We start from the raw sequence: 16,684 nt of genomic DNA on the forward strand, positions 1-16,684 counted from the left end.
TAGAACAATCTCATTGATTTCACATGCAAGCAAAATTCTACTGAAGATTATCCAAAAACGACTGCAACAACACATCAGCAGAGAACTGCCACAAGTCCAAGCTGGGTTTAGAAGGAAGGGGTCATGGTACTAGGGATATTGTAGCTAGTATTAGATGGATCTTAGCTGAAAGCAGGGAGTACCAGAGGAATATCTATCTGTGTTTCATTGAGTATGCAAAGGCGTTTGGCTGTGTGGATCATCACAAACTGTGGCTAACTCTGAGGAGAATGAGAATACCAGAATACTTGATCGTGCTAATGAGAGTTTTGACAGGACAACAAGTAATAAATGCTGGAGAGAACGTGGTGAGATAGGAATTCTTATACCCTGTTTGTGGGATTGTAAATGGCTTAATCACTATGGAAGACAGTTTGGCATTTCTGCACAATAGAAATCCCATATGATCCAGCTATTCCATTGTTTGGAATATCCCCTGAGAAAATGAAAACTTAATAAAAGTCAGACTTTTTTTTTAAATCAATGTCCCTTTGCTAGCTATGGCCTCCTATTTAAACCAGTGGGAACACAGAAATCAGGGTTCTTCTTGTTTTGTTTTGGTTTTTTTTTTTTTTTTTGGTTGTTTTGTTTTGTTTTGTTTTTTTACCAAGAGCTATTTGAGCCCTCAATACTGTAGCACTCAGACCTTGTGAAAAGCATCAGCATCAAAGATTCAGCATAAAATTGCATGTGACTTTATATTCACATTTGGGATGTTATTCTAGAGTGCCAGACATGAGTATCAGCTTTGACACTTTCTCAAGAGAACATCCTGTCACATCTATGCCGGCTTCCACTGCATTTGGTAACATGATATGTACATGTCTTATTTAATATGATATTTACGAAACTAACTTGTCAGTTTGTTATATTGGGGGAATTCATTGTTATAATTAGTATAGCACTTGTGTGTCAGTTTGTTGTACTAAAGTAACTTGTGTGTTACTATGATGGTGAGAGTTACGCCACCAGTGTGTCAAAGACCATAAGGGTCACTCCTAGTGAGCAGCTTTTAGTACAGGCTCCAGATTAAAACGGACTAGGAAGCAGGATTGGCCATCTACTTATTAAATATCAGGCCTCTGAAAACCCAATGAACTATAAAGGAACATGGATAGTTATAGTATTAAACATAGAGCCCAGATTGAAAGAAAGTAAAAATTAAGAAAAGTAGTGGCAAACATTCTTGAAAAATTGGAACATGGAATGTACAAAGTATGAATATTGGAAAACTAGAAGTTGTGAAAGATGAAATAGTATGCATGAACACTGACAGTCAAGGCATTAGGGAGATGAGATAGACTATCTTTGACTACTTTGAATTAGACAATCACATGTTATATTATGTTGGGAATTAAAAAATAGAGGAAGAATGGTGTTTCATCAATAGTTAAAAATACAACTTCAAGTTATATCCTGAAGTGCAATATTGTGAATAATAGGATATTATTCATGCATGTACAAGGAAAATCTGTTAATATGAATCGTTTTCAAATACGCTCTCCTACAGCTATGGTCAAAGAAGAGGAAATTGAAAATTTTTACCAAATCTTGCAGCTCAAGTTTGATTAAGCATGCACAGGATATGTGTTAATGTTAACATGATGTCTGGAATGTAGAAGTTGAAAGCAATGAAGAAGGGATGGCAGTTGCAAAGTATGGACTTTGGTGACAGAGATGAAACTGGAAACAGAATGATTGAATTTTGTATGTTCAATGATTTATTTACAGCAAATATATTTTTTTTAAATGCAAATAACTAATTAACACCTGTACATCTCCCAATGGAGTGAATAGGAAACAGATTGACTAAATTTGTGGAAGGAATCATTGGAGAAGTTTATCAGCAGTTATTCCATATCAGGAGTGGACTGTGGGTCAGATCATCAATTTACTCATGCCTGAGTTCAAACTGAGAATGAAGAAAAGTCTATGACAACCAAAATATTATCTTTAGTCCATACCACCTGAATTTTGGAATCATCTTAAGAATAAGTTTTAAGCACTGAATATCAATGATCAAAGATCAGATGAGTTGTGGGATGACATCAAGGATGTCATCCATGAAGAGAGCAAAAAGTCATTACAAAGAAAGATGAGAAAGGAAAACCCAAAATGTGTGCCATAGAGACTCTGAAAATGACACTTGAGTGTCAAGAGGACAAAACAAATGGAAATGAGGCTGAACTCAAAGAGCTAAAGACAAGATTTAAAAGGGTAGTTCAAGAAGACAAAGCAAGGTATTATACAGGAATGTGCAGAGAGCTGGAATTGGAGAAAAAATATGCAATATGGACAATATGTTGAATGATCCAGGAAGCATCAAAAGAAGATGGAAGGTGGAGGGTGGTAATCATAGGGTTGCACAATTTGATGGCGGGGGTGGGGGGCGGGGGGAAGGTGGCTAAAGGAAATGGAAAAGATCTGGTGTGAAACTCAATGTATATGAACTTTGTAAACGAACCAGTTTTTTTTATCATTCTAGAATGATGATGATGGAAGGGAAGAGCAGGGGAATAGAAAAGTAATTAACAGATAATAGACAGCATAGATAGAATAACTGAGTGATCAGATATTATGGATATAGTAACTAATGTTATTGAACAAAAATGTGCATAAATGATGGATTGGAAAAAACCTATATGGTTTATAAACTCACACTCAAATCACAATAATATTTTTAAATGGTTAAAAAGGAAAGATAGAGGGAATTCACAAAGTCATTACGCAAAGAAGAATTGTCTGACACTGAAAAATATCAGAAAGTACCATAGGAACAATGACTAAGGATGACAGAAGAATTGGTGGCTTTGAGTTGTGGTGCTGGAGAAGAGTCTTGAACATACCATGGACTCCAAGAAAATAAATAGTTCTGTCTTGGAGAAATTCAAACCAAGTTTCTCCTTGGAGGCTAGGAAATTAAGGCTCTATCTCACATGCTTTAGGCATGTAGCCAGGAGGGACTGGTTCTTGGAAAAGGATATCATACTCAGAAAAATGGAAGGACAGTGCAGGTGAAGAAGACCCTGGATGCGATTAATTGATACACTGACCTGTTCAATGGGGATTGGTGTGTTGCAATTAGTAAGACTGGTTCAGGACAAGGTAGGCTTCAGAGATGCTATATCAAGGGTTGCTATGACTTGCAGACAACTCAATGACACATGACAACAACAAGAAGAATGACCATATGCACAATAGCCAATGGTAATGAATCATTAAGTTTAAAGTGCACCGAAGGACTTGGCAAAAAAAATAAGGCTCCAGAAATTGATGGAATACAGACTCACATGTTTCAATTAGCAGATGCAGCCTGGGATGTGCTCACATGTCTATGTTAGGAAATTTGGATGAAAGCTAGCTGTCTGGTCAACTGACTAGAAGAGATACATAATTATACCCACTGGCAAGAAATGTAATTCAACATAAGGTGGAAATTTTCCAAAAACATCATCAGTGTCACATGCAAGCAAAATACCGCTGAAGATCATTCCAAAAGTCTAGAACAGTACATAGACAAGGATCTTATATCTTCTAATTCACACAGAATTTATAAGAGGCCATGGCACCAGGAATATCATTGTTGACATCAGATGGGTTTTGGCTGAATGTAAAGAATACCAGAAGAAGGTATATTTGTGCTACATTGGCTATTCAAAGGCATTTGACTGTGTGAACAGTAACAAATTATGGCTAATATTGAGAAGAATGGGAATCCCAGAACACGTAATTGTGTTCAAATGAAACCTATACCTATACCAAGCAACTGTTAAGTGAACAGAACAATGAACAGTATACAGTTTAAATTAAAGGAAGGTGTGTGTCAGAGTTGTATTCTCTCTCCATGCCTATTCAATCTGTATGCTGAGTAAATTATTCAAGAAGCTGGCTCTGTGAAGAAGAATGTGGCATCAAGATAGGAGAAAGACTCATCAGTAACCTTTGTTATGCAGATGACACAACCCTGAATGCTTTAAGTGTAGAAAACTTCAGGCATTTTCTGTAGAAGATCAAAGATTATATCCTTCAATATAGACTGTATCTCAACATTAAGAAACAAAAATTCTTATCACTGGACTGATAGCAACATGATGATAGAGGGAAAATGATTGAAATTGTCAGCAATTTAATTTTACTTAGATCCAGAATAATACCCTTGGTACTATCAGTCAGGAGATCAGGAGATGTGTGTGCTGGGAAAATCTGGATTCAGGGACTTCTCCAAATTTTTGAACAACAATGATGTCAGCTTAAGGCTGAAGGTGTGCTTGACTCAGTCTTAGACCTTTTCTATCACTTTGCCCTGTGAGCAAAGATGGACACTCTTCTTTTGTATTTGTGTTTTATGTGACAGTATCCCTGACTTTTATTTCATGTATTGATACACACATTGATTTTGGAAAATTTACTTCAAAAGACTTACTTAAATTGCTAAGGCATACGGATGTAATCTGAAGCAGTAAGGTACACCTCACCCAATAATAGTATTTTCCAATGTGTGTGGAATGCATCTGAAATCTTGACAATGAATAAGGATGACAGAAGAATTGATGCCTTTGAGCTGTGATGTTGGAGAAAAATACTGAATATCCCATGGACTGCCAAAACAACAAGAGAACATGCCATGGAGAAATACAGCAAGCGAACTCTTTGGAGCCAAAGATAATAAAGCTTCGTTTTACATACTTCAGTCATGTCACCAGGTAAGACATCATGTTTGGAAAGGTGCAGGGTCTGCAAAAGAGAAAAACACCTTCAACCAGATGTACTGATGCTGCAACTGCTTCAAAGAGCCTAGTGTGTAAGGAAGTGTGAGGATGGAACAGGATGAGACATGATTATGATCTAAGGCTCATAGGGTCACTATGGGTCATATCTGACTCAACGGCACCTAACAACAACAACAATTGAAGTGAGGAATTTAAGACACTCTAGGAAAATGCACATGCTCAGATTAGAAGTAGGTGCCAACATTTTTTAAGTAAATTTTGTGTTTTGGAGCCAAAGAGTACATGAACAAATGAACCCTTTGAGTAAAGAATAATCAATTTTTTAATTTTACTTTGGCCTTCTAGCCAAGGATTATATCTAGAAACATTTTACCAAGGCCAAATAGGTAAAAGGGGGGGGGATGCATTTCAACTAAAATACATTTTGGCACTAAGTTATTTAGAAATAACTTTCAAGGTATATTTTAAATTATTTTATCTTTCCTATTAGTTCTGAATGTTCTTCAATAAGATGACACTTACTAATAAATGCTCTTGTGGTGTTTTTTGTTTTGTTTTGTTTTTTACCTTTCTGTATAAACAAATACAACTCATCTCCATAACCATAATCATTTGCATTTAGCCCTATTGCTAGTTGCTAACAAGATTTCATCATCATCTTATTTCAGGACCATGATGTGATCATCATCATTTTCATACTTACCATGTCTTTTGTGCTTTCATTCAGCTTCTGATAGATTCCATTATTTGTTTTCAGAAATACTGGAAAGAGTTATCATTTAGCTAATCCACTTCACTATAGTTTAGGATATAGACTGCAAATACGGGTCTGTGTTTGTGTGTGTGTGCTAGCAACATGTTAGTAAGGTCATATCTGTTTGTGTACATCTTAAATACTTCTTTATGGAAAGGATAGATTTTGTATCAGACACCCTCACATGAAGCTAAAATATTCTTTTAACACACCCACCAAAAAGAAAGAATATATTTTGGTAAGTTAAGACAAAAATCTTTTCTATAGCGTGAGATGGAAAGAAGTTCAGCCGATTCTATCTTGATTTAAGTAGAAGAGGTGGTAGAAGAAGAAAGAAAAATTCCTATATATGCTAGCTTAGTTTTTATGACTAATGCCACACAACTAATTTTCTCTTTAAAATCTAAAAATGAAGTAATCTTAATGCTTAGTCTAAAGCTGTCTTGGTTGTGGAGATATCCTCAATGCATAAATCAAGAGAAATCCCAATGCTACTTTCTCTCATTAAATGAACTGAAGACAGAAAACCCAAGCAATGGATACTGAATTGTAGAAATTTGAACTTGAAAAAGAGTAATATATTGTGAAGCAGTGTTGAAAAAAAAAAAAAAGAAAAAGAGTAATATAAATAACATACACAAACAAGTCACTTCTCAGAAAGACACTTCTGGTGGTCTAGTGGATAAGGTGTTGTGCTTGCTGATGGTTAAAATCCACCAGCATGTGGTTTGAATCCATCAGTGGATAGACGAACAAAGATAGAAAATCTCCTGTGTCTGTGGTTTGTGTGACTATACTCCTACCTTTTATTTTATGTATTGATAAATTTATTGGTGTGGGGAAAGTACTGCAAAGGACTTATTTAAAGTGCTAAAGTGTAAGGATGTAATTTGAAGGAGTAAGGTGTATCTCCTCCCCCAAATCATGGTATTTTCACACTCATATGACAGTTGGATAATGAACGGCATTCATTCATTGTCTTTCTAAACAGTTATCTTTGCCCCTTTTAAATAATTATCAACTTTGTTAAATATTTTTTGCACATTCTATCCAAGATTTTCTATAGTGGTCTTGATAGAGCAGTAAATAGTACTAAGAGGGTATCTACTAGTTTTCTAGTTTGAGAGTAGTGAAGAATTTGGACCAATTATTTCCTTGATTCTTTTATTTTCTTAACTCTTATTTTCTTTACACCAGGAGAGAGCAGTGGTTCTATCTTAGATGATTGCTTACAATATTTTAAGGCCTTCATTGTTGTTTTTGTTATGTGTCATTGAGTCGCCTGCAATTCATAGCAACTCTATGTACAACAGCCTTAAATTTTGCTCTATCCTGTGCCAATCTTACCCCCATTTATCAGTCACTGAATCAATTCATCTCATTGAGGGTCTTCCTCTCTTATACTATCCCTTTTACCCTAATTACTACTCAATAAAATTGAATGTAGAGTATTGTTATTGTGGATTGTGTTATATTACTTGACTTAGATATCATACATGAGTATTGTGCATAAACCTACTTATTCTTGTCACAGCCCTTATTTTTCTAAGATATATACATCCTCACACTTTAGCAGTTTAAATAAGTTTTTTGCATATATTTATCAATACATATAAGTAAAGGTAGGGATACAGTCACACAAACCACAGCTACATTAGGAGATTTTCCATCTTTGCTCATATATCTGCTGATGGATTCAAACCACATGCTGGTGGATTTGAACCATTAGCACAACACCTTATCCACTAGACCACCAGAGTGCCTTCCTCAGAAGTAATTTGTTTGCATATGTTTTCAAATGGTATTCCCATTTCCAATATTTTTAAAATATTGCTATACCCCTTATCTCAGCAGTTAAGTTATATCACTTTATGGTTCCAGCAGAAGTATGTTGTTTCAATATCCATGTACTTTTGCTTTTATCTTTTTTCTTTGGTTTTTATCTTGTTTTATTTGTTTCCTTATTTTAACTTTATTATTATTGCTGGGTTAAGATAATATTTAATTAAATATCTCTAATGGCTGATGATTAAGAGAATTTCTTTGTATGTTTCTTGTCTTCTTTGGTGAAGTGTCTGTTATTTTCCTGAGTTCCTTTTCAATTGATTATTTTGTTTTGTGGCTTTTATTATTATTATTATTATTCAGGAAAAAATGTAGCATATTAAGTTCTAAAAAAGCCCCATAATACTATATTTTTATTTTAAAACTGCCAAGAGAATCAGCAGGTCTTCTCTGGTGTGAAACCAAGTCACTTCTTGGAAGCAAGGATTTTGAAACTCTGCCTCACAAACTTTGGGCATAGAGCCAGGAGAGACCAGTCCTTGCAGGAAGACATAATGCTTTGAAGGGTAGAAGGTCAATGCAGAAGAGGAAGATCCTAGATAAGAAGGATTGACACAGTGATTATGGCAACGGGGGCTGGTGTGTTAGAGACAATGAACTTGGCTTAAGATAAGGCAAGGTTCAGAGCTATTGTTCATAGGGTCAATATGAATGATAGTTTATAGATAGCACATAATAACAATATCAACATATTACTTAAAATTTCTCTGATATTATTAAAGATATTCATGTAAGTCTTTGGCAAATATTTAGTTTCATAGTCATGTGTTAAGGAAGTTTGGGTGTCCTAGTCATAAGCAGTTTTACTCTTAACCCAGGGGCCATACATCTCTGGTGGTTCAATTCCACCAGTGGTTCCATATAAGATTTACAGTCTTGGAAAACCAGTGGAAGGTCAGCTATGAGTTGTTTAAACTCCACAGCAAAGTGAAAGCATATCATGTTTTAAAACTTCTTGTCTTAAATAAAATTGTGTAGTGCTTGCAAAATCCTTAGGTATAGTAGATGCCTCTCACACTCAGAGTAGAGTTTTCTGAACTATCATCTTAGAGTGAAGGGAGGGACTTGCTCACATCCTACTTGAGATTTCCTTGTATATCCATGCATTTGATTGTTTACTATTTGACAGCACTCAAGAGCTTTACAATGTTTTCTAAACTGTGTCTCAGGTACCACCATCAGCTTTAATTGCATCAAATATCTACAATGAGGAATTCACTTAGTAGTGCTTCCACAATGATGATTTCAGCCAAATGCCCCAACACTTATTTGTGACTTCTATTAAGACATTGTAAGTTGGTTTCTTCATTTTAGCATTCTAAAATGAATCACTTATGTTGTTAAACTGGCTTAGGAGCCACATTTCACAGACTTATTATTGCATTTTAAAGTAGCTTTCTTCTTTCAGTTTCAAATGGATTGAAAAGAAGGGGGAAAAGATCCATCAGATGAGGTCATCTCAGCAGGAAGCCCAATTAACTTAAAAAACTCAAATGGTGGATGAACCAGACTCATAATAAGCTTCCCCCAGGATATCATGTCCAATCTTTGCATTAAAATGCCTTAATATGATTTTTTTTAAAGTCTTCCCAATTCCGTCACCTCTTTTTACCGCTATATTACTGTCTTTAATGTATAAACTTTAGTTAAGTGTGTGTAAATATATTAATATGTAATTAATATATAATATTGTGTGTACATTTTTCAGTTTTCAAATTTACTTTTCCCCCCTTACTTTGCTTAGTGTTTGACAAAAAAATATATCCTTGAATCCTCTCACAGAAAATAAAGATTACTAGACTTTTTCATTATATTTGATTTTTAACTTCTTGTGTAGTTATTTGCTAAGATTTGACTGAGATATTATTGGATGAGAAGAGAAAGAAAAGAAGAGAGTAGGAGAAAGAGAACTTAATTATGCAACAGATGCCAGGAGTAGAATTTATTCACCAAAACCACACGGGTCATTCATTAAAAATCTCAGTTTTAATTAGCAAACACCTGTTTTCTGTTTGATTTTACACTGATATCTACTGTCTGCAATTTGCTTTCTTCAGTACAAGCAATTAGATAGCCCTGACAGTAACAGTTAATCTAATTAGTCCAACAGTGCCCTGGGAGGCAACTATAGACTTGAAGAAATTAGATACAAGAGATCACAGCTTCATTCACCTGACCAGATAAAACTTGGGCACAATTATTGTTGGTTGTCATCTTTTTCCCCTTGTCCTTCCAGTTAAACATGGGAAAGAATGGCCTAATAAATATTTTTTTAGTGTGTACTATGCACTGGTTACCAAGCTAGGTTCAGAAAATAGGAATATTACCACGACTACTTCTGCTTCTGCGGAAGTTACAGTATAAAAAAAAAGAAATGAGATCCAAACTCAAGATATTAAACATAAAAAGGATTTGGAAATTAGAGAAGGCAAGTTAAATTTGTTGTTGTTGTTGTTTTTAAGTGCAACTGAGTCGTAGGCTAATGGAAAACATGAACACTTGTATGACTTTCATCTATTTTGTAAGTAGATGCCACTCCTGCTTCCAAGCTTGTCCTAATCAGAAAGCTCAAGAAAAACCTGTCCATTATGAGTAATGATTATCGCATTTGACACATCAGTGTCACAGTTTTCAGCATCATGGCAACCATGAGTTAGCTCTGTACAGCAAATGGACAGCAAATATACGACCTAGAAGACTATTTGATCAAAAGCAATTAAAACCAGAAAAGAAAACAAAAAGAAAGCCATAAGAGCTCCGTGTATTCCATTTGTGTCCCTCCTCAAGACGTGAGAGGCCATCCTAAGATCCAGCTTAAACCAATTCACAATGCACTAGCCCTCAGCCTGCAGGTGTGCCCTAACATTTCAGTATTTTAAAATTCCGGCACACCCAAATGATGGTGGCCTCTAGGCCAGAGACCCCCCCAATCCATCTGGCAAGTCATTTATAAATCAGAAATGAGATATTTTATTAATAAAAGCAAATGGATTGAGATATCAACTATAAAAATGGGCTGCAGCATATAGGAGATAATGAGGATGGTGCAGAACAAGACAAAGTGCAGAGAGTATAATAGGGTTACTATGGATCATAGTCTCCTAGATGACACTTAACAACAACAACAACTGAAGGAACATGACAAAGACAAACTGCAAAAGTCAGGCTTATTTTCAAACAGTTGGAATTATCTATATCATCTTTATGATCTGAGTAAAAATCAATTATCATTTTCTCATGAAACTTATTGTCACCCGATAATTATATATGAATAGATTATGGTCCTTGGTGACAGCAGTCAGGAAATAAGGAAATGCATTGCACTGGGAAAATTGGCTGTTAGGGATCCTCCAAAATACAGAGGAGTAATAATGTCAGTTTGAGGACAAAGGTGCATCTAATTCAGGCCATAGTCTTTCTGATCACTTGCTATGCGTCTGAGAGCTGGACAATGAATAAGAATGACTAAAAATAATTGATGCCTTTGAGCTGTGATTTTGGAGAAAAGCACTAAACATCCCATTGATGGACAAGAGAACAAACAGGTGTGTCTTGGAGAGGGTGCAGCCTTAATACACTTTGAAGTCAATAATGATGAGATTTAGCCTCATACTTAGGGCATGATCTAGGAGAAGCTATTCCTTGGAGAAGGACAAGATGTCTAGAAGAGAGGAGTGGTGGCAAAGGAAAGGAAGACCTTCAACCAGGTGAATTGACATGGTGACTGCTACAATGGGCTCTACTGTGTCAGAACGTGTAGGATGGCACAAGATAAAACAGGGTTCAGATCTTTTGTTCATTGGATCACTGAGTCATACTAGATAGCACCTAACAACAGCAACAATAGTAGGAAAGTTACTATTTTCTAATTCTGATGTTTAAGTAGATTAAGATATTTCTGAGACCAACTGTTTGTAAAACATCCATCAGAGAAATGTTAGTTATCAATTCTTATTCAGCATTTATATTTCAGTATATAATGATTAAATGTTTTAGAATTGATATCTATACAAGTAAAACCAAGATCAAAATCGTGCCAATAGGAATATCTGGCTATTTGTCATCCCCTGCTCAGCCTTGGATTGACTTGTGTTTAAAAGAAGAAAGTCCTGAGCTAGATCACTTAGTTCAATTTAAAAATTGGATCCAGATTTAGAATACTAATCTAGCTTTTAAACAAAACAGAGGTTGATGCTTACAACAACTTACTGAGGCAGAGTCTACATATTAAATAACTGGATCATGCTCTAGGAGCATCACATAATAGTAAATGTGGCAAAAGAGGTATGACTGGGAAACTTCTAACAATAGTTAAAACAATTGTTAACAACATAACAGCATAAGAATTAAGATATAGTCTATGAATAAAACATCCCACATATTTGCTGAAAGTTATTCATATGCTTGTGTATTGAAAGTGGCAATTAATTTATTAGAATTGACTAGAATTTGGGAACAGATATTAAGAAATAGAAAAACATATTAACTAATCTGAATCTGAACTTTCTCTAAAATAGTAGTCATCAATATATTGAAGTATCATGACTTTTAAAAGCTTCTTATCCACACAAATTGCAATAATTTTGAGAAGGGTGACCATTATCACTTAGATTACTGAGATGTTGTTCATTGAAGAGTCTTTCATAATGAAAGATTTAATTATATAGGAAAGAAACAAAGTTGAACATTTTTGTAGATTAAAAATAATATGTATGCATTTGTGTATATATATATATATAAATAAATTATTTTATTTTATTTCACATGCCATGTAAGCTAAACTTTATTTATCCCACATTTGTTTAATAAGATAATTAAGTGGTACAAATAAGAAATGATAGATCATTGTTTTGACCATGATTTCATGATCTGTCTTTAAAAGAAAATTAATATTTTGCCTGGCTCCACAGTCAACACTCTCAGCACCAGTAGCCAGGAAATTAAAAGATGTATTGCCATGGGAAAGTCTGCTGTTAGGGACCTCTCCAAAGTACTGAAGAGCAATGGAGTGTCTCTGTAGACTAAGGTGCATCTGATACAGACCATGGTCTTTGTTATCACTCATTATGTATTAGAGAGTTGGACACTGACTAAGGAGGATAGAAGGAGAATTGATACCTTTGAGCTGTGGTGCTGGAGAAGAGTATTGAGGGTACCATGGACTGCTCATGAAACAGATTCATCCTGGAAAGTGTTAAACCAGGTGGTTCCTTGGAGGCAAGGATTCTGAGGCTCCGTCTAACATACTTTGGACATGTTGTAAGGCGAGATTGGTCCTTGGAGAAGGACATCATGCTTGGTAGGGTGGAGGAACAGTGCGGGAAGGGAAGGTCCTCTATGAAGTGGATTGATTCAGTGACTGGGATAATCGGGATGGGTGTATTGGAGATGGTGCAATTGGCACAGGACAAAGCAGAGTTTAGGCTGTTGTACATAGGGTCGCTATGAGTCACAAACAACTTTATGGCACATAACAACAACAACAATATGCTGTTTTTTATCTACATTTTAGAGCACAATTTTTAAAATTGTATGTGGAGATCCTATCCAGAATAGTGCTTGACATTTGCATTTGTCATCAGCTTCTCATAATAATCGTAAGACATTTAGTGGTCAGATTATATTTCTGTTGTAGAGGGAAATAAATAAGAAGTAACGACCCTATAGACTTTCAGAACTCAGTGAGACACTACTAAGAAAAATTAAGTAAAGATAAATACTACCTGGTTTTATACCTTTAAGAAACTCAATAGTTAAAGAAAAGAGAAACATAAACAGATAAACAATAGTACATGTCTTATCATAGGAATAAGAGTGACAAAAGAAAACTGATGCTTTTAATTTGTGATGTTGTAGAAGAATATTAAATATACCATGGACTGTCCAAAGAACAAACAGACATGTCTTGGGAAAAGTACAGGCCAAATGATATTCAGAGGCAAGCATCATGAAGGTCTGTCTCACACACTTTGGGCATATTGTTATGAGAGGAAATTATTTTGAAAAGACATTATGCATGGGAAAGTGGAGAGTGAAATAGAGGAGGAAACTCAATGAGATATATTTAATCAGTCTCTACAACATTGGGGTCAATCAGTAGCAGCTGTTCCAGCAGCAGAAGCCATAGACCTGTTCCAGTCAATTAAATAGGTACCTGCATCAAAAAGTTCTTAGTGAGGCCTGGACTGCTCTCCTGCCTGGAGAACTAGACTGAGGCCCCTCTGCCTGGAGGCCTTGGCTCCTTGGCCCTGGCCCTGCCACCTGGACCCCCAAAATTGTCAGCTGAAGAACCTGGACCCACTGCTGGGATGCTCCTGCCTGCTGCCTGGAAGCCCAATTCTGATGCCTGGAAGACCTGGCTCCCAGCTACCCAGATGCTCCTGGCCCACCACCTGGAGGACCTGACCCCCAAACCACCACTGGGATACTCCTGCCCACTGCCTGGGAGCCCAGCCCTGCTGCCTGGAGGACCAGGCTCTGCCGTCTGGATGCCCCGCCACCTGAAGAACAAACTGCTGTCACCTCTCTGCACCAGGGACAGCAATATCACAGGCAAACTCATTTCCTATCCCCTCTCAGAGCTTGAAGTGCCTTTGACCCTGGGCACCTTGGACCAGCTTAGCCTATCTGCAGCAATTTCCTGAAAGAAAAAGCTGTTTTTACATAGGCCACAACTTTCCCAAAATGAAGCAATTTTTTCCTTGAGCCAAAAGTTCAGAGAGAAAACAATGTCCTGCCCTCCTTTAGAGCAGTGACTTCCTGAGCCAAGGTTTTCAGACCAAAAGCCTGCTAAGACCTCAGGTATGAAGAACTCTCCCACAGCAGTGTCACAGAAGAAGCAGACTACCTCTCACCTTACACAAGCCCAAAACAAGATGTCACACCCAAAAAGTGTCCCAGTATCGATAGATTTCCTGAAGCCAGAAAGCCTGATGGAACTTTCTAACAAAAAATTCAAAAGAAAAATGATTGAATATTTTCAATGGGTAAAAGACAAACTCAAAGAATTATAGGACTCTGCAAGCAAAAACCAAGAGGAACTTAAAAAAAACCACAAAAAGAAACCCCAAAACAAAACCTGCAAAACAACAACAATGCAGACAAAACAAATGAGGCATTAAAGGCTCTGGAAAAACAAGAAATCAGTACCAGAATATGAGTGCCAGTGTTTTAGATGTTGTTAACATATGGAGGTACATAAGAACAGATCTGAAGGGATAGAACACAAAACCAGTGAACTAGAAGATGCATTTTTCACAACTGAACTTTAGAACAAATAAAACAGAATCAAAAAGGAAGGAAAAATAAGAAAGCCTTAAAAAAACGTGGGAAGGAAAAATAAGAAAGCCTAAAAATAATGTGGGATACCATCAATAGGAATAAGATGCACATAATTGGAATCCCAGTACAGGAAGAAGCAGGTAAAGGCACCAAAAAGTAGTGCAAGAATTACTAGAAGAAAACTTTCCAGGCATAATGATGCATTATAAAGAATATATACAAGAAGCTGAATGAACACCATATACAATAGAACCCAAAATAAAAACACCAAGACTTTTCATAGTCAAATTTGACAGAACCAAAGATAAAAAGAGAATTCTGAAACCAGATAGGAAGAAATAAAAAGTAACCTTTATAAGGGAGCAAATAAGATTAAGTGCCAATTTCTCAGCAGAAATCAAATGGACAAGAAGACAGTGGAATGACATATATAAAACACTTAAATAATACAATGGTCAGTCAAGAATACTTTACCCAGCGAGACTGTCCATCAAGTATGAAGGAGAGATCAAGATATTCTCAGAAGAGCAGAACCTAAAGGAATTTGTAAAAATAAGACCAGCATTTGAGATCATTTTTACAGATGTGCCACAGGCCACAGAAAGCAGGCTGGACCAAAGTAACCAGAAAGAACTCTAAAAAGAACTCAACAAAATGATAGCATTAAAACCTTGCTTCTCAATGATCACTCTGAATATGAATGGTTTAAATGCAGGAGTGAAGGGAAAAAGAGTTCTTACAGTTGTTGTTGTTAAGTGCTGTCAAGTCGTAGACGACTCATAGCAACCCTATGGAAAAGGGTAGCAGACTGGATAAAAACAAACAAACAAACAACCCCCAAAACCATCAATATGCTGTCTATAAAAGACACACATGAAAAGTGAAGATTAAGAAAGAAAAAAAGGTGGAAAAATATATACCAAGCAAATGGCAACCAGAAAAAAAGCAAGAGTAGTGATATTAATCTTTGATAAAATAGATTCCAATGCAAAAACCATCACCAAGGAAAATAAGGTCACTATATAATGCTTAAAGGGTCAATAGTACAAGAGGACACAAAAAATAACTAATATGTATGTACCAAATAACTGTTGTTGTTGTTGAGTGCCATCAAGTTACTTGTGAGAGATATATATATATATCCTATGTACAACAGCTCTGCTGTTTACTCTATCCTGAGCCAAACTTAGTGTCTTTGACACACCTACTCTTATTACTCTAGTCACTGAATGAGTCTCTCTAATTGAGGGTCTCCCCCTCCACCCTCCCAACTGTAATGTACCTCTCAAAGGACATTGCCAAAGTATGTCAGACAAAGCTTCAGAATCCTTGCCTATTCTCCAGGAAGAGCCTATTTGTTCTTTGAAGTCTATGGTATATTCAATAATCTTCTAAAGCACCACAGCTCAAAGGCATAAAGTCTCCTTCTATCATCCCTAGTCATTGTCCACCATGTAATTGTAAAGACCATCATTTGGATCAGGCTCACCTTAGTCTCCAATCTGACATTGTTGCTATTCAATACTCTAGAGACAGCAGACAATACTCCTTTACAGAAGACTTTCCGAATGCAATTTGCCTTCTGATTTTCAGGCTGCTGGTATCAGGAGTGTTGATTATGGACCCAAGCAAACTAAAGCTGTGACAAATCTCAATCTCTTCACCATCCTCCATGATGCTACTAATTGGCCCAGTGGTGAGAATCTTTGTTTTCTTGATTTTGGGCTTCAAATCATATTGAAAGCAGCAGTCCTTGCCTGTCGGCAGCAAAATCTTCAGGTACTCCTTGGTTTCAGCGAGCAAGGTTGTATCATCTTCATAATGCAGGTTACTTCCTCCAATCCTCATGCCACATTTCTTCTCATAAAGTCTAGCCTCCCAGATGATCTTTTCCTCATACAAATTGAAATGGTATGGAGATATGACACATCCCTGGTTTATACACTTTCCGATTTTAACCATGCAATTTCCTTGCTCTGTTCTCACGACTACCTGTTGGTCCAAGTATAGGTTTCACATAACCAAATGATTGTTG

The sequence above is a fragment of the Elephantulus edwardii genome, unplaced genomic scaffold (assembly GCF_000299155.1).
Source record: "Elephantulus edwardii isolate Elephantulus edwardi_28Jun2011 unplaced genomic scaffold, EleEdw1.0 scaffold00187, whole genome shotgun sequence".
Classification (NCBI taxonomy): Eukaryota; Metazoa; Chordata; class Mammalia; order Macroscelidea; family Macroscelididae; genus Elephantulus; species Elephantulus edwardii.